At 40.7% G+C, this 27304-nt stretch overlaps 1 protein-coding gene across 11 annotated transcripts in view; it reads left to right on the top strand.

Annotated features, from left to right (window-relative positions):
• The first annotated feature begins 7089 nt into the window (after positions 1-7089).
• The window catches only part of THRB (thyroid hormone receptor beta), a 365609-nt gene continuing 345394 nt past the window's right edge, over positions 7090-27304 (top strand). For 3 of the 11 annotated variants that reach the window (XM_009201800.4, XM_017955953.3, XM_017955954.3), the window contains exon 1: positions 7944-8109. The gene's annotated coding sequence lies outside the window, so the exon portion shown is untranslated. Of the gene's footprint in view, positions 7664-7766; positions 8110-8287; positions 8565-18617; positions 19126-27304 lie in introns of those variants that run through there. The other 8 variants (XM_017955963.2, XM_017955958.2, XM_017955962.2 and 5 more) reach the window with 7 other exon arrangements.

Below are 27304 nucleotides of genomic sequence, written 5' to 3'. Positions count from 1 at the left end.
TGAGTAGGAATCACTGAAAGAAATACCAGCAAAGAACATTTTATGACCTGAATTTACAGATCCTCTGGTCATTAATTAAAGCAAAAGTGGTGGTAGATCTTTTGCTTTAAATTAAATTAATTAATTTTGCTTTAAATTAATTAAAGCAAAAGTGATGGTAAATTCAATCTGTGGTTTATCCAAACTAATGAATAAAATCATCCTGTCATTTGACTTACCTGCCAATAAAAAAATGCATTAAAATCATCAGAAAAACAAAGAAGCTGCTTTTCTGCCTTCCCAAAAGAAGCTGCCTTTAGGAATGGAACTTAAATCCATGCATTCCCAAGTTTCTTCATTTAGCTAATAATGAACACAAAAATACTGTTAAGAAGGAATAAGGAGCACTCCAGAAAATACAGATCTTTATCTGATCATTGAATGGAGGTAGAATTGCACTCACTTTTAGAATGAAGAGCTGAGATGGATCTTAAGCATTACTTAGTCCTTCCATTGATGCATGTGTACAGGAGAACCAGGGAAGAAATGACAAAGGTAAGGGCACACAAGTAATTATGAGCACGGCTCAAATCAGACTGGCTCCAAATCCAACACTTGGAAATCTCTAGATGACTCTAGAATAGTTTCTCCTGCATTGGAAAAAAAATATTCCTGGCATTCTCAAAGCTGGATGTGAGAGAAGGGCATTCCAACTTAAGAGATTAGTAGCAGTTAGGAAATGCTACAGGGAAAATATTCACTAAAAGGTCTCTCTAGGAACTGAGTCATTTCCTCCAAAGAAACACTGTTAAGGGCTTGAACTCATAGACGGGCAAAAGAGTCTGTCTCCAGAGACATTATTTCTGCAAGTCTGAATTCAGACATGTGTTTGAGTTTGTGCCCAATCCTTGCCAAAGATAGGAGTGCTCCTTCTCTTTCAAAGAATTTACATCGTGTTCAATGACAAGCACCACAACGTGAAAGATTTTGATTTTCTCTCCCCCTCTTCTCTCTCTACAGCCTAGAATTGTCTGCCCAGGTAGGAGGCAGTTGTATTGTTACAAATATTTGTAAATATTTATTGAATAATTGATTTCGGAAAAAAGTATCTTTCAAGATAAAAATTTTGCCTTTGCCATTTTTGTGTTTTCAAATACCATAAATTATATTTTTCCAAAATAATAATGATGGATCACATTAATGAGCCACCTACTATGTGCCAGGCACCATGCATAGCATTATCCATCTATTCCCACAGATTCCTCATGCCATCCCTATCAGGTAGGTATGATGGTTTTCTTCATTTCTACAGTTGTGGAAACCGAGGCTTACAGAAGCTAAGTAACATGCTCAAATCACATGATTAGAAAGGACACAAACTTGGAACTCAAATTATTGTTATTCATTATCTGGTATGATAACTACAGTGCAGGGTTTTGTTCTAAATCTGCATAATGAAAACTCAGTCCTTTCTTGTACTAGCTGTAGATTTGTTTGCCTCAAATGTATCATTTATAGAAGTTCAAAATATGTTCTACCGTTGTGTTTGTAGGAGCTATGACTAGCATTTTATGCAATACTTTGTAAACAGGATAAGGCAAGTTTATTTGTGAAAGAGAGCTATAATATATGAAAATAGGAGATGTCAGTAAGACCCATCTTGCCCTCAAATTGAGAATTTCATTTAAAATAACTGACAACGGCAAGCAAATCTGAAGTTATGACTGCCACTTCAGATATGACTCATTCAGGGATTTTAAGGATCTGAAAATAGCCCATAATCATAGCATTTTATTGTATGTGTTGTTATATCTAGATATATTAAAGTTTATTCCATGAAAATGAGTAAGATTTACCTCATTCCTTTCCTTTAAAAAAGGATATTTTCCCCAAAGTTTTAACAATTACATTTCCATTTTTTATGCATATAAGCATAACTCAAAAAGGAAGGACACTTAATTGGCATGTTTTGGGAAGCTGTGTCTTGAACCACTAGATTTATTCTGTGATTGACAAAGAATTTAACAATGTACTGTACTTTTGTGTGCTCACAGTGAACATAGGTTATTACAGTCCAATTAGCAATTACTCAGCATGTCTTAAACCTATCTTTCAAACAGCTGAAAAGTAAGATTTAATTTAGAAATGTTTTGGTATTCTTACCTTCCTTTCCACCATTCACCTTTTTCTTGGTATACTTTAATTTATCAGCATCTTCTTTTTTACATAGGCTTTAATACATAGCTTAGTTCATAAAAATGATTTGCAGCTGCAAGCAGAGCTTGTAATTGCTACACAAGGCAACAGTAGTTTTGAATATTGATCATTTTGAGGATTTTCTATTTGTGATACTGAAGAATATTTACTCAATCAAGTTAGACTGCACATAAGTTTGAATATTTTATTTGTGAAAACTATAAGAATGAACAGAAGTCAGCAAGTGGTAACTGACCATTTTCTAGTTGTTCATAATTGTGCTAGTACCTCAGAGAGCTTTAATAGAATAACTCAGATAAATATATGACAATCAATTTCACTCCTATGCATATGCCCAGGAGGTATGAGTGCATGTACCACAAAAATAATTGTTCAAGAATGTTGATAGTTGATTCATTCATAATAGTCCCAAATTGGAAATAACCCAAAAGTCCATCAATTGGAGAATGAATAAATGAGTTGTGGCGTATTCATATAATGTAATATCAAACAGAAATTTTAAAGGAACAACTTTCTAATCCACACAATAATGTGGATTTACCTCAAAAACATTGAGTGAAAGAAATCAGACATAAGAGAAAACACACTGTATGATTCCATTTATATGAAGTATTTTCTATCTTGTTCTGGGAGGTGATTATACAGGGGTATGAACATGTAAAAATTCACTGAACTGAACATTTAGGTTTTATCTATTTTACTGTACATAAATTACATATCAACTTAAAAAATTACCATTCTGAACATTTTTTAGCCCAACATTTTGCTTTGAACCTATATTCATATTAATGCACTTAGGTGTATTTTATTCTTTTACCTGTATTTATTTGAGGAAAAGATTATTTATGCTGTGATAGAGTTTGGCCTGGCTGACAGGTGTGTTAAGGGAGCACCAATTATGCAACTAATTAACACTTGTCTTTCAGTGACTTAACACAAAGGAAGCTGATCACTTAATCTCAGTAATAGTTCAACCTGTGTGCTCTAGTTCCCCTCCACATGGTGATAAAAGACTCTTCCAGCTTGTGGCTTACCAGTTCCCACCCAGGGCCTCAGAATCTTCTACCTCTAGTTAGAAAACAAGGTAAGAGAATGTGATTAAGGAGTTTTGTAGCCAGTGACATACATGTTTTCTTTAGGGCTCTTCTGATTGTCCCAGTGCACAGTAGTTCCTTAAGGGAAGGGCTAGAGAGACATCTCATGACTGCCAGAACATGCTCACCTTTTCCAGCCTCATGTGCCTGTTCTATAACTCCTTGTGTCGCATACAGGTAGCATGATGAGCTGATTAAGAGTATATCCTCTATCACCCAGTACCCAGGCCTGAGCTTGAGCAGATTATTTGATCTTCCTAAGTTTTATCCTTCCTAAGTTTTCTCATCTGGAAAATGAAGTACATACTAATACTGTTTCACAGGGTCCTCTGACAAACTTTAAAAGATATATGAAATATTTAGGACGGTACCTGAAACATAATACATGTTTAATACATGTTAGCTATGTTATGTACTCCTTGCTATAACCAACCATGCCAGAATGTCTACTGCACCTCCAACATGCCCTAGGATTCTACCACAATAAAGGATCAAGTTCTTTCCCCATGGCCAGCTTCATGGGCATGTGGTCTGTGCAGTTGCATACAACCTATGCTGGAAAGGGCTTGGTGCTTGGGGCCTGGCACTTCGTTTAATGCTTTGTTGTCACTATATTGAAATTCCTAATAATTTTATCTTTGAACTTTTGTAAGTGAAGGTTGATGGGACAATGGAGCATGTGCATGAACAGAGGAAATACAGATAACACGCATAGCTGCTGCCATTCTTTACTTTTCAACTCACACATAGCATTCTTGATGCCCCAGGAGCACAGAATCCCTGTGGGCACACAATGTGTGGGAGTTCTGCAAAACTCAAATTGAGTATGAGGTAAGCATGTCACATCCATGACTAAGTGAGGACACTGACAGCCCCAAAATGGGGTTTGCCATGCTTTCCATTCCAACCAGAGCCTGATTTGAACGCAAAAAGAAGGCAACAACCAAGGAAACTTTCTCTGTCTTTTCTTATGTTATTTAATACTTCTCTGTAACCACTTAGTTTGAAAATGATGACATAGAAGGAAAGAGAAACATAGGGCAACCTATAGTTCCTTTTCCTTTCCGGTCTCCCTTATTCATCAGTAAGCCAAAGGCAGAGTGTAGATAAAAATGGGCACGTACCAAGATATGAAATAAAAAGTTAGTTTTGTGCTGTGAATTAGAGTGTACTTGAATTGGATAATTTTGACCCTATCATCTTCCCCCAGAAACTGTCTTTCCTGAAGGGTTGGAGTTCTTACCCAGCTGCTATGGACCAGAATCACTGGGGCCCTTATAGCAAAAATAAGTTCCAGGAACTAACAATGAACAGACAGAATCAGAATATCCAGGGCTAGGTCAGGTGGCTGCACAGCCAGCTTGAGAAGTAGCTAAATAAGTAAAACAATACCAGGGGTTCCAGTCCCAATACTCCCTGGCAAAATGTGGTCCATCTTTGATGAATTGGTTCAAGTACCACCACTTCCCATGAAATCTTCCCTGATTTTTCCCTCCCCTCATGCCCACATCTCTAACTCTCTGATCCCAAGTCCTTTACTATATATTAATTATCTTTAACATCTAGGACATTCTGACTTGAACTTTGCTTCTCTGAAAAGACTCTGGTAACACTGAGGGCATTGCGGGGCAGGGACTAGGTTTAGGCAAAGTGAGGCACTCATCCCTGGTGTGAAATTTAAGGGGATGCCAAAAAGAAAAAAAAAGTCTCAGTAAATCAGGAGAAATATTTTAATGCACTATTTTAAAAATCAAAATTAATGCAACAATTATTCATGATGAACAATACATCAAAATTTTAAATAAAGACAGGCTCAGATCCTGCACTTGTACCACTGGCCTCACTCACTTCTGCCCAATCCGAGCCCTGTGAGGTTCTGTTTCATTCATTTTCTTACCCCAGTAAGAAAATTATTTATTTATTGCTAAATAAATAAATATATGAATGAATTGCTTTCTTGAACTGAGTCATCAGCTTAAAGGTATAGATCCTGGTAATGAGGATGTCTATGGTGAAATATGGGAAAGGGTCCTGGAAACAGCCTCGGTGTGCCCTCTCAGGTCAGCTGGAACACATGACCACATAATCTCAAGTTTGAATAAATGTTCTTCCTTCAATCAAGTCATCATGACATTCTCCTCCATTGTCCTACCTTGTATAAAACCAGAAAAATAAATGCCACGATCTCTTGGTAACCCTTCTTTACCATCATCATGCAGCCTGTAGGACAGCTCCTGGAGGTCCTGTTCAAAATGGAACACTAGTAGTTGAATGTTAATGATACAACTAGGTTGCAGTAAAACTGCCCTCCCCCATTGTTATATAACATTGTTACCACCATAGTCTCATGAATTGTTTGAATAATGCCACACCCTTTATTTATTTCATGCTTTAATTGGCTCTTTATTTCCGAAATTTCTAGGCAAAATGAGATCAGAAAGACAAAGTCCTCGAACAAAGAGAAGCAACAGTTTTTGTTACATTTTGTCTTCTGTATGTCTCCTTCTTGAAGAATTTAGCTCCAAGTTATACTCGGGAAGAGAAAAAAATCAAAAGTTCCAGTAGGCCGCGAGGCCTATGATCCACCGTGTTGAAGGAAGATTTGCTTCACCTCACCCCGCGGTAATACTAAGTTGTTCACACGCTGTGAAGAAGACCGGAACACTAGGCTGTCAACTGTTGGGGCCTACCTGCGCCAGACTTCTTCCTCAGTGGCCAGCTTTTTCCCCCACAGTTAGCCACCAGGGGGCCGCCTGCTTGGAACAAGTGGTGTAGACGCCACAGCTTTTCTCCAAACCAACCAAAACATTCCGGGGCAGCTTTGGAGCAAAGCCCAGGAACTTCCCTGCAAAGGAGAACAGCTCTCCAACTACAGAAGCCTGCAAGTCCTATGGTGCAGCCTTATTAAGAGTAGAGAAGAAAGCACGGATTTCTCACCGAGGACCAAAGGGAAATGGCGTCTCTGGGGCCTCAACTTTCTTAAAAGTGCGTCAGCGAAACTCTGCTCATCCAGGGGGGTGGTTGATAATGCTGTTGGCAGGGGTCCGGGGCCTCTCCCCCCTTTCCCTGGCACGCTCAGAAGCGAGAATAAAACATACATGTCACTGGCTGAAAATCTAGAGAACCCTCCAATAAATAACCTATACATTGTCAGGCCGCTGAGGATCCATATCGTCATAACTCTATAACACTGCGTGTTACACGAATAGATGTGAATATTAAATTATGATGTCGGAATTATTTTAATATTTTCTCTAAGAAATTAATGGTACTCTGTTGTCAAAGTAGTTTTGTTGCAACTATAGTTCCTTATTGACTACATTTTAGCTGTCTGAGGACTCGGTATTTCCCAAGTATCCTTCTAGCTCAGAAAGCAAGTCTTTTCCTGGTCGCCAGGACTTAAGGTTGGGGCATTTGAGAGACCTATATTTGCCCGGGAAAGATCTCTTGAAGAGTATACATTATCTTTGTCTTCTTGGTTTTATCTGCACATTTCCAGGGCAAAGACAAATTAATACGGCAGCCCTTCTGGGACCTGCGGAGTGTCTGAGCCCTGTACGCACCTCTCCCATGATATGCATAATAGCGGTGGGGGCGGGGGTGTCCTCCTTAAGGGCAAGCCACGCATGTCCCAAACTTCCATTCTTGGGGTGGCGGTGGTGGTAAGAGAGCCGCCAGATGGCCGGACCAGCGGAGGCCCCAGGAGGAGCCAGATCGCCCTGTCCTCCCGACACGCGCCACAAGTGGTTTGGGAGCGGAGGGAGGAGCGCGGCGGCACGGGTCGTGCCGGTCGGGCCGGGCAAAGAAGGCCAGGGCGTGCTCCTGGAAGACTCGCCCTCCGGTCCCGGTGTCACTCGTTCCCCATTCTTTCCTCTTCTCCAACTAGAGTAATGACGCCCAAACCCGCACCTATGCGCGCAGGCAATCGGCTGGGTGGACGCGCAGCCACCAAACCCACAGCACGGTCACCACCCCTGGGAGGGCACGGCCGGGATTAGGACGAGGGGGAGCGCCCACACCTGGGGAGGCAGGTGCGGAGGCGGCCGGCCCGGGGACAGCGAGTGCGTAGGGCCCGGGGTCGGGGTCGGCAAGCCCGGCGCTGTGAGCGCGTCGGAGCGCCGGCCCGGAGCCTGGCAGGGGCAGTCAGTACCGGCTGGGCAGCCCGGGGCGGTGGCGGCGGCGGCGGCGGCGGCGGCGGCGGCGGGGTGTGCGGCCAGGAGGCCATTTCCTCGCTGCGCCCCTGGCGGAGCCGGGTTTGCCTGCTCTTGGCCGCCGCCGCCACAGCCGCGCGAGTCGGACAGCCGTGAGGACTTCAGGGGAAACCAGGTCACCGGTTCGCAGACGCGGCGCGGAGCAGGCGCCCCGGGCCCGGAGTAAGACAGCGTCCGGGGAGCGGGCCGGGGCGGGCCGGGCACGCGGGGGACCCGGAGAGGCGGGGACTCTGGTGCCCCAGACACACTCGCTTCCTACGCCTATAAAAGTGGAGGGACCCGGGAGGTGCGGCGCGGCCCTGGCTGCGGCCGCCTCTCTTCGCCCAAGGAGTTGACATTTTGCAGGACTCGCGCGACGCCCAGTCGCCGGCGCTCCCCGGGACCCCGCCGCCGGGAGGAGGGGGCGGAGGAGGGTGGAGACTGCGGGGCTTGGCCAAGGAAGGCGCACATCCTCGGGCGGGCGGCCGTGACGCGGCGGGGATTAACTTTGCATGAATAATGTGAGTGCGCTTGGAAAAGAGACCTCCTGCTCCGCGGGCTCGGGGCAAGAGCCCGCAGGCTACCTTCCCCGGGCAGGGGCGCTCAACCCAACCGGCTCCAGGGCACTGGTAATTTGGCTAGAGGACCGCGCGGAGGCAGCGGGGTGAGGGGAGGAGGGGGCGACAGTTCCAACTGTCCACAGGGTGGGCGGGATGGTGACGGAGTGTCGCAAGAACCCGGAGGGGTGCGGGCGGCTAAGCCGAGCGCGCGCGGGCGGGCGGGCGTGGGTGGTGGGGGTGTCATCAGCCTGATTACCTGCCTCCGCGGGGCTTCTGAGCCCCGGATCTGGGAGGAGGTGCCCTCTCGTGTTCGGGCACCGCGCGGCAGCAGGCTGGGAGCTACGGCGTGGACAGTGGTGGAACAGGGTGGCCGGGCTCTGTTCCAATCGCAGCGGCTCTGTTCCTCAAACCCCAAGCCCAGCTGTTGACATGTTCCTTGTGAAATGGAGTTTGGCATCCTCAGCGCCGAACCCAGTGGAAGTTTCCATGATGAGGAAGTTGTGTGACATGGGGGTTCGGAAAAGGTTGGCAGACCGGGGGGGAGGGTTAAAGGGACTGTGGGTCTCCCATCCCCCCTTTTTCGCCTGCCCCGGAACTCCGGGGCTTGGAAAGGAGAATTATCCTGAATGTTGGCGTGCGCTGTGGCCGGTGCCTGGCGACTGGGCTTCTCTCCGCCTCCTGGGGACTCGGCGGGGATTTCGCTAGCCTCCTGGGTCGCGCTCCTTCGCTTTGCTTCTCTTGGCGCAGCATCTTCCTCTGGGTCGCTTCGAGTTGGTTGTGATACCAGCTGTGCCAGCTGTGTGACCTCCACCCCCTCAGAGAAGGACTTATTTGCGGGAATTTTCATTCTTAGTGGATTTTGCCGTTCTTAGCGGCAGTTGTCACTTTGGGGGAGGATTTCCCAATGACCATTGTGGGATTATTATTAGTGCTAATTCTTAAGCCTTCTTATTTATTTTAAGGAGGGGGAGGGAGGAAATGAGATGAGGTTTTTTTGTTTTGTTTTGTTTTTTTTAAGGTTAAATGTACAAGTTTCCCCAAATGGAAAATTTTAAAAGAAGGATCTAGAAGCATAACAATTCATAAAGTGAAGCAAAGAAAGGAAAGAGTTTGCCTGAACAGCCAAGTTCAGATTCTCCGTTCTCCTTTCTCCAAATAAATTTAGAATTTTTGAAGATTCAAACACTGTGTAATCAGTAAATATACTTGAAATACGTTCTTCCTCAGCACGTTATTGGTCTTGGGTACTAGTGAGATTCAGGTTTAAAGACCTGTTTGGAAGTTCAAGAAATTAAGCATTCCTTGCACAGTGTATTAATATCAAGCACAGCAGTTTACATAATGATAAATGTATTAGGTAATGTAGACCTGTTGGGCAATCATCACATTATTTGGCCTTAGTTTAGCATGCTTATTTAAATTGTAAGAATGTATAGCATGCACTGCACTGCAAAGAAATAAGAATTGCATTTTAGTATACGCGTTCATGATTCATTCTGAGTATTCAGTGACTGACCTGCTCCCCAGTTCACTTCTGCTTAATTCTTTCTAATTCTGAAATCAGTCAGAGGCTAGGAAACAATGAAAAACGTGTTTCAGTGCAAAGTATTTTAAGCAGTTGATGTTTTTAGGATGTTTCATGCCAGGTGGCTAAGTGTTTTAATTGAGACAAGCAGAAATTCAGTACCAAGTGATTTGTTTGGAGTATTTTATACAAAGACATTGGCGAACGTTCATTTATTATTTGTGCATGTTAAAGAAATATAGAATCTATTTTTACCTAATCTCAGAGGTTTATTAAATATTGGAAATGAGACCATCTGCTAGTAAATACAATTTGGGTTTATTTTATAGCTGGTGAATGTAAATAATACTGAGTATAGCTACAGAACTGTTTTCTTAAAGTGGAATAATTCCTGTTGGCATTGTAATGCAAAGGTATACTTTTATTGACATTGGAATATTGTTACATAAAGCAACTGACATTATGAAGAGGAGTGAATATTCCATGTCTCTCATTTCAGTTTCTTCATAGTAAATTCTGCCATAATTAGAGATGAATTAAGACAACTTCTTTTTAATCCATTATCTTTGGGAAAGGTGATTTCTTAAAATTGCCTTAAGAGCACAGAAAGTTGTGGATTCCCTTCCTTTCCTTTTTTTTTTTTTTTTTTTTTTTTTTGCTGTTGTTTAAAGTATGAGTTGTGCGGAGCCACAAATAGTATTGCATGTTTCTTTTTTTAGTAAGCCCATCTTTTTGATGGAAATCAGAGTAAAGGTGATTGGTTTCTTCAGTCGGTCTTCTCATTCTAGTGTAAGATTATGTGTCACCTTCTTAGAAAGCCCTTCCCTGACCACTTGAGCAAAGGCGGTCCCTCATTCCTTTTCAGACCCATCACACTGGTTTTTCTGTTTGTTTGTTTTGTTTTTCTTTTTCTTTCCTTGATTGCATTTGCAGTTTCAGTTGTTCATTTCAATTGATGCTTGCTGATCACCTGTCTCCTTGCCTAGAATATAGAATCCATGAGCACAGAACTCTTGACTGCCTCACTCACTCTTATTTTCCAGCATCTAGAACAATACTTGGCACACAGTAGGTGCTGGATAAATCTTTGGTGAATAAATTAATGATTGTGCCCAAATATTATGCTCTCAAAAACGCCTGACTACGCATCCTAAGTGGGTGCCAGTTGGGCATGCCAAGATCTATTTTGTGTGTGTGTGTATGTGTGTGTTGCACCCATGCCATGCTTTTATGGTTCACTCTTTATTTTTTTCTCTCTCTCTTTCTTTTTGAAATAAAAGCTGGCCTTCCATTCTGTGTAGTGACAATGCAAAGAGTTATTTCTGTGAGTTCCTCCTAAGGACATTTGCCTTGAATACATGGAAATCCTCAGCAGCAGAATTTTTCTGACATGTTACCTTGATCCCCGGAAGACATTGACCTTCAACTCCCTGAATTTCGGCAGAATCTTTATGAGTTCCAGAAGCATTGCCAGTGCTGAGAGTGAAATTCCAGGGACTAGACTTCACTGGGTGATAGCAGTGTCCTCTCATTCAGCAGGTCCTGGCAGTGCCTCTGACAATGGCAGCCCTAAGTGGACCAACCAGTGCATGCTGGTACAATTTGGGCTGCAAAAATGGTGGTTGGTGAGGGGGCAAAATGCAATAGTCAGGATCCAACACAAGATAGAAATAAATAGGCCTTGGTGATAGATTTGAAAATAACCTGATAGTTATCATATGTTATTAGTTAAGTCAGCCTCTTTTTGGCCTCTTTTGTCGCTTCATAAAAGTATTCTGAACCAAATGATCGTGGGAAATACTGCGTTATCTGAGTTTTCAAGTGACCAGAGCATAATATCAAAGGAGTTATCTTCAAATTAGTTATTCACGGAAGCTCTTGCCAATTGAAAGCAAAAGGAAATTATAATTGAAGATTATGGTGATTTGTTTTTGTGTCTAAAGTATCAACGTTCATAAGTGTGTCTGAGTAAATGCATAGTAACAATTTCACAAAATAAGACTGTTAAGAATGGGAGGGGAAGAAAGATCATAATCTTGTAGAGGAGGGAAGATAATTAAACTACAATCCTAAGTGCTTACTGCTTTAGAGTATTTAATTTGGCTCTGAGCTTCTTAGTAGTAGCCAAGTTAACAGAGAAAAGGGGGTCTGGAGGTGGCATGCATTAAACTTGTAAGGATGACACATGTAGAGTGCTTGCCATGGTGCTTGCCAACTAGTATATACTCATGAAATATCGAATTATATCATGGATAATACTTGAAATTCAATTCTACATAAAATAAAGTCAGGTTCTTTATATGGTCCTGTCTTTTACCAACTCTGGAATGGAAAAAAAATGCAGAAGACATAATGATGAAAAGTAACCCAGAACGTTTGTTGTTGGGGGCCTGAGCTACTATGGCCTGTCAGTGGAGATTCTGGTGACGAATCCCAATGCAGAAATAAAGCTCAGGAAACCTAGAGGAATGAGTGGTTACCACACTCTGTAAGCTAATTTTCCCAAATATCCAGTGTCTCAGCCAACTTTTGATTAGAGCAATTTGAGAGGACAGGACAACGTGGTACTTGAAAATGACCCTATGGCCATAAACACCCCTGAACTTGTCGCCCCTGATGCTTTGGGCTTTAGTCTATATAGCTCTTATCACCTGCAGGGCTGTTTGTGTTCTTTTCTGTTCCCACCTCTAAGTTGTGATGAGGCACGATGCATGGGTTTATTCATCTTTGACTCCCCATAGCCTAGCAAACAGCTTGGTACGTGGGCACAGGTGAAACACTGTTGGAAGAATGAATGGAAGGTTAGAAAGGGCAGTGCTTCTGTTTCCCTTCTGGGTTAGTATTAAGTGTCATATTTGGACATGGATTTGTCCAGAGTGAACGTTTGCTGCCTGCATTGCATCATATGTCCAGATCACAGCTGTCTGTTTTGCTTGGAGGGCTTGTTCTAGTGTCAAAGCGGGTTGAGCAATGGATGGCAAGTTAACTCCTTGCTTTATTTAAAGTCATTTTGATTCTTTGATTTGATTCCTCATTCAGTCTACAAATATTTATGTATCTACTGTGTACCTGGCCCTGCTAGCCATTTTTCAGTTCAACATGCAGCCCAGTGACCTATGAGACAACATATTCATACAAAAGGATTCTGAAATTGTCTCCATTGTGATGAGATGGATATACCTATTGGAGTCTCTCATATGGCCCCTAAAAATGGTTATTTTGTATCTGAGAAGAAGATTGTGATTTCTGTAGCCCATGTATATTAATGTAAATTTCAGTGAGATTCACTCAAGAATCTCTTGTATCCAAGTAGTAGGGAAGTTGAATATATTTAGACCGGTGAGTTTCTGATTTAAAATGTTCACTCTCCAATTTAAGTTCCCAAACTTGTTAGTCAATTTTGGCATTTAAACAAGTGGGAGGAGTATCCAAATCACTGAGTCACAAGTCATATATTTCCATATCTTCCTCTCAGGAACCTGGCCAACTGACAGCTAGAATAGTGATCTATGCCCAATGCTAATGTTGTTTGGTCCCTACTGTCCTAATTTCAAAGGGCTTTGAAGTCTTTATGTACTGGCAGCTCTTCTTGTGCAGCGCTATTTTTTATTGAGTTGAGAAACTGAGTTCTGCTGTGAACTTGAGGATCTTTTCCAAATAGCAAATCAGGGGAGTCTGGAATTAGGACCTAGGAACCTTGACTGTCCTGAGAACCGTATTGTAGCTTTTCCATCATGACAGTCAGTCCTAACAAAGTGATATACTCCCTGGAGGGTGTTTCTGATAGATGTAGATGTGCTTGATAATAGGGCTCATCTCCCTTGCCTCAGACACGTTAAATTTGCACAGAAGGCAGATCTACCTGTAGCAACCCAGAATACCTGCATTTGAGGCTTTTGCAAGAAGATAATCTGTGATAATCTTGTACTGTCTGCTGGTCAGTGATTACCAGCAATTAAATGATATTGGTATAGTGGTTTAAATCTTTTTTTTTTTCTTATTTTTTTTTGCGAGAGAGTCTTGCTCTGTCTCCAGGTTGGAGTACAGTGGCGCAACCTAGGCTCGCTGCAACCTCCACCTCCTAGGTTCAAGGGATTCTTGTGCCTTAGCCTCCTGAGTAGCCGGGATTACAGGCACATGCCACCACACCCAGCTAATTTTTGTAACTTTAGTAGGGACAGGGTTTCACCGTGTTGGCCAGGATAGTCTCAATCTCCTGACCTCGCGATCTGCCCACCTCAGCCTCCCAAAGTGCTGGGATTGCAGGCATGAGCCACCACTAAAATCATTCAGTTGATTTTATTGATTGACCAACATCCATCAATATGTTTAAAATTATTCTAAGATCGATATTTTTATTTAAAAAATCTTTTATGGCAAAATAATTTAAAGGAACTTAACGAAAACCCTTTGTGATATCATCTTACCAGTTTATGTGCTAAAAGCAAACAGTTATTTGCTATTTGTCAGACAGTGCCTGCTGTCTATTAAAGCTATTTTTGCAGTTTCTACTCCTTCATGTAAGACAGTGAAAGATCTTGAAGTATTTTTTCAGCAGTTGAGAAATATTGAATTGTATTGAATAGCTTATTTTATTCTAGTTATTTGAAAATTACTGAACAATGGACAATGTGCAAATCATTGACATCTGTTTCACATCTTCTGGGACAATCGTGATTTAGAGATAAAAGAAAAAAAAACAGAAGACAAATTCATGGTCTAGCTTGTAACAATGAAGACGCTTGTGGTTTATATATCTCAGCTCACGTTTGTCTTGCTGGTCTGCATGTTTTATCCAATTTTTATTTTTCCTAATCCTATTTTAACAAATACTGTCTATAGTTTATTCCTTATCATATGCACACATGCACAAACACCTAAATACCTACGTGTGTCTGTGTTCTAAGAGTGGACTGCAGACGAGGCACATATAATCAGGAAAGGACTGGTCTGGACTGAGTTGCTCAATCAACTTCCTACTTCCAAAAGAGGGTCTTCAGGGAGTCATGGCTTCTCTTCTGTGATCAAGAATTTAGGCATTTATAAGAAAGTCATGAGTGACAAGTTTATCAACACAAAAGTGTGGACAAAGGAATGTAGACTGAAAACAGACACGTCTTCTTTATTTGGGAATATACTTACTTGACTCCTCTGGAGGCTCAGGAATGTTTGTGATGAGGAAGGTTGAGAAGATAGTCATGGTGTTAGCAGCATAATGTATGATCCTGACATTCAGGAACCTGTTGAGTATTCTAACTCTTGTGACATGTTGTTCGTTGGTTCTCAAGATGGTTCAGATATGCTTTTTCCCTTTACCATTTGTTTCTCTTGGTACTCTGTTTTTTCTGATTTCATCAATGTCTACACAAAGCAGGTGCTCAGAAAAGAATGATTGATGATAACAATCATAACGTTTCTTGGGCTTGGTCATCTTTTTTCACATTTCTGTCTTACAGGCATAAATGTCTTAACGACTGGCATGTCCATACGTGCAGAATCTGTCTCTGTGACAAGTGTGTGTCATGTTCTCACATACAGTGGAAAAGGCACTGCTTGTCTCTGGCTTCTGCTGTGATTCCCGTGCTCAGCTTCTAAATCACAGTGAGAAATGCTACAGTCACCCTGATGTCCCAAGCCACAAACCCTGTCCTTGTTTTCAGTCCCTTCTACTTGCTTCTGAATATGTTGGCAGATCCTGGTCTTATATTACTTTTTACTTCTTTTACTACTGTATTTGTTTATTTTACTCTAGGCTCAATTATGTTTGGGAAATCTTGAGTTTGAAAAGTTGTAAAAGTTTCCAGAGCCTATTTTCCAGAGCCTAGTATTCATGCTAGCATGCATGATAAATGTCCAAGAAAGGGGAGAGCAGGTAGCAAAATTCATTTGATCACTATTTCCTTTGTGTGTGTGTGTGCGCGCGCGTGTATGTGTGTGTCTAAAACCTTTAATGGCAAAAGTTCAGCACAATAGGTTGTGAGAAACAGTTCACCATGTCACACTTTTTAAAAATCAGGCTCATATGTTTTAACCTTTTAATGCATTTCATAAAAAGTGATAAATGAGCAGTATCTAACACCACAGCGGAACATTTTTGCTTTTTCTCACACACACACACACACACACACACACACACACACAAACCCCTAGCAACTTGTATACAACACTGGTTAAAACTGCCTATTGTTGAAGTGTTTTGCAAGAATGTGAAAGTCCTGCTAAATTTCTGTACCTTTGAAAACATTATAATCATAATCTTTCCTTGACTTTCTTTCTGCTGTTTAAGTGTATTAATTTATATAAGCTGGAGAATGGTTTATTTCTGCTGTATTCCTGTTTACTTTTAAAATTTTACCTAGGCTTCACTGTCACTTCTGCTATACTTCCAACATCTGGAGATCTAGAATAAAGTATTTATATCTGAATTGTAGCTACAACAGGGAATAGAATAAGGTTGTTTAGTCTTGTGTTATTTTTCTTTTTAAAAAAAAAAAAAACAAGGAAACCTTACACAGAAAATATTTTTGGAAACAAGTTAAGTTATGACTATGTAGATGAAACCTATAAATTTGTCCTGTAATGTATCAGTTATAAGGGATTTGAAAAGCATCTCATCCTCCTTGAGGCCTTGTGAAAAAAAAATCCTAGGCCTCTGGCATATTAAACTATCTCACATTCTATGGGTTAATAAACATAAGGTATTGCTAAAGTGAAGGTATGCTCTAGAATGTGCTGCACATGCATTCATGTATTATTGATTAAGAATATGTGTTTTGATTTGTCTTTATTGAAGTTGACACAAAAATCAAGCCTTAGAATAAGTAATTTTTTTCTTCTGGAGTCTGTCCACTGGTCACAAATGCATGGGACATCTGCCAGGTGCCAGACACAATGGGAGAGCATTTAAAAATCCTTGTTATATGGATGAGATGCTCAGAGTCTTCTGGGGCAATCTACAGGAGGAGATTTAGTGTAGACTAGTGTTCCTCAGCAGAGGTACTATTTACATTTTGAACCTGGTAATTCCTCTGCCCTCTTGGTATTTGGGGCCAGATAATCCTTTGCTGTGGAGGGCTGTCCTATGTAATACAGGATGTTGAGCAGCATTGCTGGCTTCTACCCACTAGATGCCAATAGCTCCCCCAACCCTCCAGTTGTGACCGTCAAAAATGTCTCCAGATATTGTCAGACATCTACTGGGAGGCAAAACTGCCCCTGTTGAGAGCAACTGGTGTAGAGGTTCAGAACTGGGGCCGTGGAGTGGTAAATGTGGGGATTTGTATGCTGGTTTCACCTGGCTTCATTGCATGTGTTCAGTTTCCTCATCTATAATATGTGGAGATTAAATGAAATAATGTAGTGCTTGACTCATAGTCAAGTATTTCTAAATATTAGGTATCTATAGTAGTGGTAGCATTAATACTTTAGTAGGCAATTAAAATATTCATAAGTCCAATGACATAGTTAAGTATAATGTACATTGTGGGAACCCATGGGGCGGGATGACTCTAGGCAGAAATAAATACGATATGTATATGAAGTGAAAGTAAAAGTATGAAGCATTTGGAAAATTGTAAGGAGCCCAGCCTGACTCACGTGCAAAGGACTATAAATGAGGCCATGGGAGCAGGCAGGAGCCAGATGGCGAGGACTTTCCTGGACACAATAAGGAAGACTGACTTTGTCTTGGTAGCTTGAAGAGACTGAAGAGTGTTCAGCAGATCAGATTTTTATTTTAAAAGAGATTTTTGGGATAGGTCTTGAGTGGGAGAGAGACTGGAGGTGATGAGCCCAGTTAGAGACTCTTAGAATAGTCCAGTGAGAGATGGTGCCTGCTGGAGCCGAGGCAGTTATATATTGCTGTGATGTCTTTGGGAACAGATTTCACTTTCTCCGAGATGTGGCAAAATTTTTCTAATTTAATTCCAATAATGAATATTTTTAGCAAGCTAGCTCTACATTTGGGGGAATTTCAAGTTTAATTTGAAAGCAGATTACATGATAGATTCTCTTTAAAATGTTTTCAAGTGAAGCTTAATTTAAAGACCATCTCACAGCCTACTCATAGTTGAATATTACTTCAAGGGTTTCTCTGCCATTGTATGTACATGCCTATAGCTCCTCTGACAGAAACGTATTTCTATATGACTACATTGAAATGTCGTTGATGTTGTCGTGTTGAGATTCATTATTTAGTGTGAAGTGTTTCAGTATTTAATGTTAAGTGATTTTCTAACTGATGAGGATTTTATTTCTTTAATGATCAATATTAGAAATGGGTGAAGACAATGAATGAATGAATGCAGGAATGCAGGAATGGGTGGCATTATGGAAATATCACCTAATTAAGAATAAAAATATTTTGGACAAGTCTCTTGGCTTATCTGAGCTTTAATTTTTAGTCATAAAATGACGCTTGTAGGTATATTAGATAATCCCAAAGTTATCTTTAGCCTAGGGGTTGGCAAACATTGTCTATAACAGGCTATATCATAAAGATTTTAAGCTTTTCAGGACACACAGTCTATGTTGAAACTCTCAAGTCTGCCATTGTAGTATAAAAACAGACATAGACAATATGTGAACAAATGGTGTGACTGTCTACCAATAAAATTTTATTTACAAAACAGGCGATGAGCTCTAATTTATTAACCCCTGGTAGCCCAACACTGTCTAATAGAAATAGAACATGAGCCATATATGTAGTTTAAAATTCCTCTAGTAGCCACATTATAGATAAGTAAAAAGCAACCACTAAGGTTAATACTATATTTATATAATATAGTAAATAATTTTTATACTATATTTATATTATATTTTATTTATACTATATTTTATACTATATTTATATAGTATATATTATATTTATTTATACTATATTTTATACTATATTTATATAGTATATCACTATATTTATATAATATAGTAAATAATAATACTATATATAATATAATAAAATATAGTATAAGTTCAATACTATATTTTATTTTACCTAATATATTTAGATTATTATTAACATGTAATCAATTTAAAAATATTAAGAATATATTTTACCTTTTAAGAAGCTTTTGATATCTGGTGTGTATTTTACACTTGTAGCACATCTTAATAGCCATTTATGGCTAGTAGCTACTGTAATTTGATGACAGTACTCTAGAGTTAAAACTCTGGGATTCTATCAAATTCCATGAAAAAGTAAACTGTATCATTAACTCAAGTGATTGAGACGTTTTCTTTTTCTTGTCAGATATATTGGTTAGTAAAACACCATCTACACGCAAAAATAAAATAAAAAATGCACAGTAGCTTAAACAAATGGAAGTTTATTTTTCGCTCATGTGAGTTGAAAATTGCGGTTCCTGATTGATTGATGGCTCTGCTCCACAGTGACTCAGGGGTTCCTCTGGTCTTGGGCTCCTCCATCTTCAGGACATGGCTCCAAGATCATGGGCTCATTGCATCAGACCACTGAAAGGGGAACCAGGAAGTAAAGAGTACGCTGGCTTCTTAACCACCTTGGCTTGGAGGAAACACATAATCACTTTGCTGACATTCCCTTGGTGAGAACAAATCACACGTCCCCTACCTAAATGAAGTGGGATGGGACGGGAAATAGAGTTCCTACCGGGAAGCTGCTTTTCAGCGATGTCTCTGTACTGTGGAGAGGGGAGCAATAATTTGGTGAGCAGTGAGTTGTCATTGCCACATTATGCTACTATTTTTTAATTCAATGAGGTAACTAAGTTCTACTTGTTGTGCCATACCACCCTCTTATCTGACCTAATTCTGTTTCCTTACTTCCTTCTCACCCTTATGGGGTCATCTTTAACCTTGCTAGACCTGGTTTTACCTTTTTGTCTTTGACCATCATTTTTATTTCCTTGATAAATCTATGTGGTTCATACTATGCAAAGAGTGTTGGGAACTTGCCTATGAATCCTAATATCATTATCAGCACATTATTAACATGCTTTTGTGTTTTTTAAAGAGAGCTAAAATTTAAAATAGAGATGTCAGAAAGCAAAGGCCAGACCTGATTCTTGGTATGTTGACAGAGGTACTGAAGCCATTTTTCATGGAAAATTTTATAAGAGTTTTAGATTATTTAAATAAATGACTCTACATAATACCTTGACTTGAAAATACCAATTTTCCTAATATTTAACCTAGTATTTACTCTATAATTTCTTACTATAATGGGACACACACTTTTCTAATCCAAAAGAATGTTTGCTTATTTTCTTTCCAAATTATAAGTGTGTTTTATGAAATACTCAGCCAGGTCTATAGAAATGAAAGAAATATGAGGGACATGAATAATAAAAGTGAGGTAAGTCAAAAGAACAAAGAAAATCTTTTCTTCTAACTATGCATATTTTACCTTTTTGAAAACATTATTATTTTATTATTATTAAAATATTTTAAGAAGTAAGACACAAAGGACACATGCATTTTAGATTATGAAGAAATAACACTAACCAATGATAAGAAGTATCATGCTAAGAACATATAAAAGAAAAATAAGTAGTATGTGTCTTTCTATTTGACTGGATAAGGCTGTCTTCTACTTCACACGCCTATTTCTGATTTTAAATATTTTTTATAAGTAAAACTTGCAGTATTAAGAAGTTAACTCTGATAATGTCGCTGAGGTACAGAATCTAGCCAACTATTGATCTCCCATAATAGGTGAGAAATAATGCTCTCAATCCCAAGTGTATTTGTGGTCTGTGATTAAGGTCTCTAGGACTCAGCATATCCCACAGCAGTGGGCTCCAATTATGTCCTATTTCAGTGCCCTGTCACAGAGCAGGGAAGAGAAACCCCCTTCTCTTATTGGCTGAGTGTATTATGAGAGGGTGGAAGCTGCGGGTCCTGGGTCCTGGATTGGTTGGGAGCAAGGACATTGGAGAGAGAGAGCGAGCGAGCGAGAGAGAGAGAGAGATCAGGAAGTGGTGTTGAAGGGAAGGGTAGGCATCTACACCTGCATCGAAAGGCAGACTGAGTTGGATACCTGGTTTTGCCACCTTCCAGCTGTGGTCTCTGGCAAGTTTAATCTCTTTGAACTTCAATCACTCTATCTGTGCAACGGAAATAATGTTGGTATTTACTTCACAGCACTGTGGAAGAAATTACATGAGATAATGGCTATGAACTGTTTAGCCAGGACATAGTACCTGGTGAGTGCTCGGTACATGGAAAACAATTTTGTTACTATTTCATTATTATGGAAGTAGTAAAATTGATTTTGTTGAGTAAATCTGTACCTTGGAGTTATGGAGCATGATTGTCCAAAAGGCAGGAAATCAAAGAGAAAGACCCAGAAGTCAGACTCCAAATTCACTCGATCATTTTGCATGAGTTATTCTTTATTTCGTTTTAAATTATCTGTTTATTGATAACAATCTCTGTTTTATAGATGACCTAGTATTTTTCAGCTTCAAAGATGTGTGTTCTGTGGTCAGTTGTCCAAGTTAATGATCCCTCAGGGTTTGCAAAAGGTAAAAATAATAGGCACTTAGTTGCCTGCTCAGGATTCCAGCCTGCTCAGGATTCCCTTGTTCTTGATTTTTTTTTTAACGGTCCATATTCAAACTTTTGTTCCTTGGAGTCCAATGCATATTTTCCCCCACTTATGTTTCAGTCTGACTTCCCAATATCCTTTATTCAAGGAGCTCCTGAAATCCTGCCCTGATTAATTAGAATTGAGATTAAAATTCTCTCTGGTTCTGCCCCACTGAAACATGCCATTCCAATGACAGCTTCCCTCAACCCTTTGTCCACAGATAATATTACATGTTTAGTCACTTGCTATATATCTATATTTCTTCACTGTTCAGTGTCTACACCCCTTATTTTTCAATGAGATATTTCTTTGCTAGATTTTAAGTTCTAAGAGGGCAAGGACTGTGTGTTAAACAAGTTCAGTGCAGGTTAGAAGGCAAGCCCAGCAGGTAGGTGCTGAGTAATACTTTCCTGATGTTTTGACCAATCACATGTAAGCTCTTTTCATATAATTAGGATGAATCTAATTTTAAAATGAGCAACCGCGTGTCCTCAGATGAACCAGAATATACACTTACAAGGTCCTGCTGTCCTGCATTATAAATAAGGGAATAGGTTGTCCTGCAGAAAAGCTCTACTGTTGTTGTTGTTTTTATTCTGTAAACAAAAAGAAAAAAGAAACCCATCCACACACATAAGAACTGAGATAGAAGATCTTCTCAATTCTTCAACTAAGTTGGGAAGAATTCATGGTCCCAAAGTGGATGTTCTCTGCAAAAATGAGACTTAGCAAAAATCCACAATCTGATGATTTGTAAGGAAACTTGCTTAAGAATGGCTTATGGCAGAAAGACCCGGAGCTTGGCGGCCTGATTCTTCAACTTGTGTGACAGCAATAACTTCGTTAGGTGACAGGTTCAAATTTCTGCAGGGATGATATTGTGAGACTGTTCAGAAAGTGTCACGCTCCATCACTTTTTAAATTTTCTTTTCACTAATAGAAGGAACCCCTTGGACACAGAGCTCCTGTGGCAGCTTTCACAGTGCCTAGCTTTCTTGTGGCCTTTTATTTCTTAAGATTTTTAGTATCTCAGAATTCCGTTACATGGAAGATGAGTGATTGGATGTTGCCCAGAAGGGATTTTATTACACAATTCATTTCTCTTCATTGTCTAACAGTGTTTTGAAATAACTGTTTCATTTTGGCTCTTTTGTGATTTTAAATCCCCACCAGCAATTGGTTCAAGTTTCATTTGACCCATGGCAGTTGTCACTCTTCGTCTTTGCCTCTTCTGAGAATTACAGTAAGAGTCTCTTCTTGGAGTCAAGTGTTGTTACTCATTAGAGTTCTTGTACAAGTTTGACTTTAGTGGCATTGGCCCTAATAAGGAGTATGTTTGTGCTCCGGAGTCATTTGATCCCTGCCATCCTTGAGCGAAATATGTGGTTTTGCTTCTTCTGACAGTGGGAGAGAATGAAATGTTCCCAAAGTTGTATTTCTAATGGTCTGAAAGAAGTGGGTCCTCTGAGGATTCTGTGCCCAGGACTTTGGGGATGGAAAAATTGGCCAATCTCTAGTAATCCTGAGGCCCCTCCTAAGGGAAGGGATACTGTTGACCCAGAGAGCTCTTACATCAGAGGAACCCGAGGATCACATGCTTTCCAGTCCAATTTCAAAAGACTGGCCATCAGTTTGGGCTCCCCAAAAGCAAACTCTGAGATGAAAATTCACGTGCAAGTGATTTTTGGGGAGAGATAAACAAAGTACCAGTAGGAAATTGAGCAAGAGCCAGGAAGGGACAGCAGCCAGTAAAATGGGCGTTATCAAATCAGTTAAGCACTGTGGGCACCTGGAGCTTAGTCACACTGGGGGACTCTTAATACCGCATGGGATGCTTGTCTCATGGTTGACCCATCCTAGAGGCAAGGGAGTAGGTATTTATTCACCGAAATCTGTCAGGCATTTGTTGGGGACTGCCTCCAGAGGCAAATGATTCCCTGTCATTTCAGGACTATCACTTGGGCAGCCAAGAGCAATCCTCCAGGCAAAGGAATGCGGGTGTTGGCAGTCAGAAGACAAGGTCGTGGACACCGAAGTGGTGCCATGGGATTGTAGTCAAGGCACCAGCAGCATCTACCAGCAGGGCAGCCTGTAACCCCCACTTCAACCTGAGGATTGTTGGCCTCATTTAGACTTTTGCATGGTTCTCATGAGGGGCAGACTGCTTTTAGCTGGAACACTAAGCCGACCACCCCAGCAGTTGATTTGGGATCTACTAAAGAGGGATCCCTTGAAACAGGTGTCACAGCCAGATCTCCCACTGCCTTCCTCAGCCCCATCATCTTCCTCCCATACTGTCTTCATTCTCTAAGACCTTACTTTCCACCTGAGACAGCTTACTGGTCATGGTGAGTGCATGCTCTCTCTCCTAATAGCTTCTGTTCTTATCTTTACCATGCCCCTTGTTCTCCTGGAGCAAAGTTTCTCAGCCTCAGAACTGTTGACATTTTAGAGCACATAATTTGTTGGGGACGGGGGGGCTGCCATGTGCATTATAGGATATTTTAGGATTTTTTTCCTTTTTCTTTTTTTGAGACGGAGTCTTGCTCTGTCACCCAGGCTAGAGTGCAGTGGCGCGATCTCCGCTCACTGCAAGCTCCGCCTCCCGGGTTCACGCCATTCTCCTGCCTCAGCCTCCTGAGTAGCTGGGACTACAGATGCCTGCCACCACGCCTGGCTAATTTTTTTTTGTATTTTTAGTAGAGATGGGGTTTCACCGTGTTAGCCAGGATGGTCTCGATCTCCTGACCTCATGATCCACCCACCTCGGCCTCCCAAAGTGCTGGGATTACAGGTGTGAGCCACCGCGCCCGGCCGGATTATAGGATATTTAGCAGCAATTCTGGCTTCTTACTGGCTCTCATTAGCACTGCTCCCCCCATCCCCTGCCACAGTTAGGACAATCAAAAATTTCTCTAGACATTGCCTAGTGTCCTCTTGGGGGCAAAATTATCCCTGTTGGAAACCACTGTTTAGACTTTAGTTCTAAGGCTTAATCTCTCCCCACCCGCTAAGCTTTTCATCAGTTATAGCTGCTCTTTCGTCCTGATGCTCTTCGTCCTCATGGTGTTGGGGGAGAGATTTCCAAATCCGGAAAATTGGAACATTTTCTCCAGTTGATTCTGACACACCTCCTGCTCCGTGGGCCAATATTCTCCACCCAGAAATCAGGAATCATTGACCTACACTTGCACTCTCTCTCTCACTGCCTCTTCCTGTCCTTCTCCCCGCTTTTCCTCTCTCTCCTCTCTTTTTTCTTTTCCTGACTATTTTCCCCATCTGCACTGTAAACAACTCTAATTTGGAGAATTCCACTTTTCACCTCTGCCTCCTTTTTAAAGGTTTCTGCTCAGTACAATAAAGCGAATATTGTTAGGGCAAATTAGCTAATAAAGTATATAGTAAGATGTAACATGTTATTTTTAAAATTATGTTCATCCATTCATTCTTTTGTTATCAAATATTTATTCAGCACCAAATATGTGCCAGATGCATGCTTGGGTGCAGTAGTGGACAATATATTCCCTGTCCCTCCAGATACATACAAAAAATGATGACATAAAAGAAAGCTTCCTCAAAACTAAAAATATTTTTATTTAATCAATATATGCATACTCCAAAATCTGGAGACTGAAAGTACAAAAACCCAGTATTATACCAGAAACAGTTACAATGACTGGCTCAACATTTCCTAGTTTGGTAATTCTAACTATATCGTTTAGAATTATGAAATGATGCTTTGAATGATAGGATTTACTTCTTCACATTAAGGTATATTTTTAGGAACACAGACCATTTTGACAAGTGAATTTCACAGTTTAAGTTCCTTAAATAAAATGTTAATACATATTCCACATTCTTGGTGTGGATCCTCTTTTGCTGGTTTTCTGTAACCCGTTTCTGCTTTGCCTGATCTAGTAGCTGTCCACGTATTCAGATAATCCACTCCTAAGTAGCTTCCAAGCAATCAGAAACAGGATTGCATCGCTTGTACTTTTTTGCATGGGTGTAGGTTATGGAGAAAGGCAATTGGATAAAGATCACAGAGAAGAAGATTATGATGGTGCCGATGTGACTGAGAGATCTACTGACCGGATGTTGCCTTCTTTTGCTGCCTTCTGTGTGCTGTACATATCCCGTGTTAGGACCCTTGTTTTGGCAGCATTCGCTACAAAGTAGTAGAATGTCCCATGCAGTTATTTCTGTATTTCTGTTAGGTCTGTTCCTCTCGATCTCCTCAGAGTGACTTCCATATCCTCATTTCTCAAGAGTGTGCTGCCCCCAGACCTGCAGGATACACATCGCCAAGAGCTGATTAGAAATATAGAATCTGGAGCCCCAGCCCAGACCTGCTGAACCCTGGATCTGCCTTTAAACAAGGTCCCCAGGGGATTCATACGCACTGGAGTTTGGATTCACTTTGGAGTTTGAGAAGCACTTTTGTTCTCCTCCTACTTTTCTGCTTCTAATTAAGTTTTAAAAATGCGGCCGGGCGCGGTGGCTCAAGCCTGTAATCCCAGCACTTTGGGAGGCCGAGACGGGCGGATCACGAGGTCAGGAGATCGAGACCATCCTGGTTAATACGGTGAAACCCCGTCTCTACTAAAAATACAAAAAACTAGCCGGGCGAGGTGGCGGGCGCCTGTAGTCCCAGCTACTTGGGAGGCTGAGGCAGGAGAATGGCGTGAACCCGGGAGGCGGAGCTTGCAGTGAGCTGAGATCTGGTCACTGCACTCCAGCCTGGGCGACAGAGGAGACTCCATCTCAAAAAAAAAAAAAAGTTTTAAAAATGCAGAAAAGAAACTATAAAAAGATTAATGTGGTAACCCTGTTGTGTGTTGACTAACCCATTACACTTAGTTTATTGTTTTACAAACTTACCTGCCAACACATTAGTGGGCCTTGAATTAACATAATAAGTCACAATCAACAAAAGTTTTAAGTAAAACGGACTAAAATAGAAGAGTTTTAGAGTATATCAAATGTATTTGAAACATTTGTTTCATTCAAAAAATGTGAAAGCACACACACACGCCCCTTTATATGTATGTCCTGGATCATGATTGCAAAATGGAATTCTGACTGAGGTTACGGTAAAAAAAAAAAAAAAAAAAAAAAAAAATCGGCCGGGCGCGGTGGCTCAAGCCTGTAATCCCAGCACTTTGGGAGGCCGAGGCGGGTGGATCATGAGGTCAGGAGATCGAGACCATCCTGGCTAACATGGTGAAACCCCGTCTCTACTAAAAATACAAAAAACTAGCCGGGCGTGGTGGCGGGCGCCTGTAGTCCCAGCTACTCGGAGGCTGAGGCAGGAGAATGGCGTGAACCTGGGAGGCGGAGCTTGCAGTGAGCCGAGATCGCGCCACTGCACTCCAGCCTGGGTGACACAGCGCGAGACTCCGTCTCAAAAAAAAAAAAAAATCTTGAAAACCACTACCATAAATACCGATGTCTCTTTATATATATTGTTCAGTGTTCAGATGCACACATTTGATGATGTTTGTCCACATGATTGAGATAATGAGATCATTTTCTTCAGTCGAGATTCCTGAATGAGATGTCCAAATACCAAATAGGAACGTTAAAAATGTCTCAAATGCAAGGCAATAAACAATAAGAATTTTATTTTTTTCTTAATTTTAGAAAACAATGCTCTATCAGAGAATTTCTCAAAATCCCAAAAACCATAGCTTTAATGAAATACTCATCTTATATCAAGAGAAAAACAACAAATGTAGGCTGCCCAAAGGACATTCATTAACTTGAAGGGAATAATAACTTTGAATCCAAAAGAAAGTCACGAAGTTATGGGAGATACAGGATGTTCCCAAACTGGTAGTGTGGTTTTAAGTTTTAACGTCTTTAGAAGCGTAAATGATACAAATTTGCAACTAATTTTTTGGAATTTTAATCATTTACATTTCTTCAACATTCATTTAGCTTTGCGGATTTAAAAAGTTAATTTTTCATTTTAAGTTTTTCGTTTCAGTTCCTCTGGAAGATGGCGACCATTGAAACAATACCTTAAAATTCAAAAAGATTATACAAAATTAACAAACCTAAATGAGTACCTAAATTTAGAGAGTAAAACTTTTGTGTTAATTTGTACATTTGTAACAGTAATCCTTCTGAAGCTATGAACACCCTGTAGAGGGGAAGGAAACCAGGTTGCT

The sequence above is a fragment of the Papio anubis genome, chromosome 2, assembly GCF_008728515.1.
Source record: "Papio anubis isolate 15944 chromosome 2, Panubis1.0, whole genome shotgun sequence".
NCBI classification, from domain to species: domain Eukaryota; kingdom Metazoa; phylum Chordata; class Mammalia; order Primates; family Cercopithecidae; genus Papio; species Papio anubis.
The sequence above is the reverse complement of the archived record's forward strand: the minus strand, read 5'-3'. Positions and strand labels throughout refer to the sequence as shown.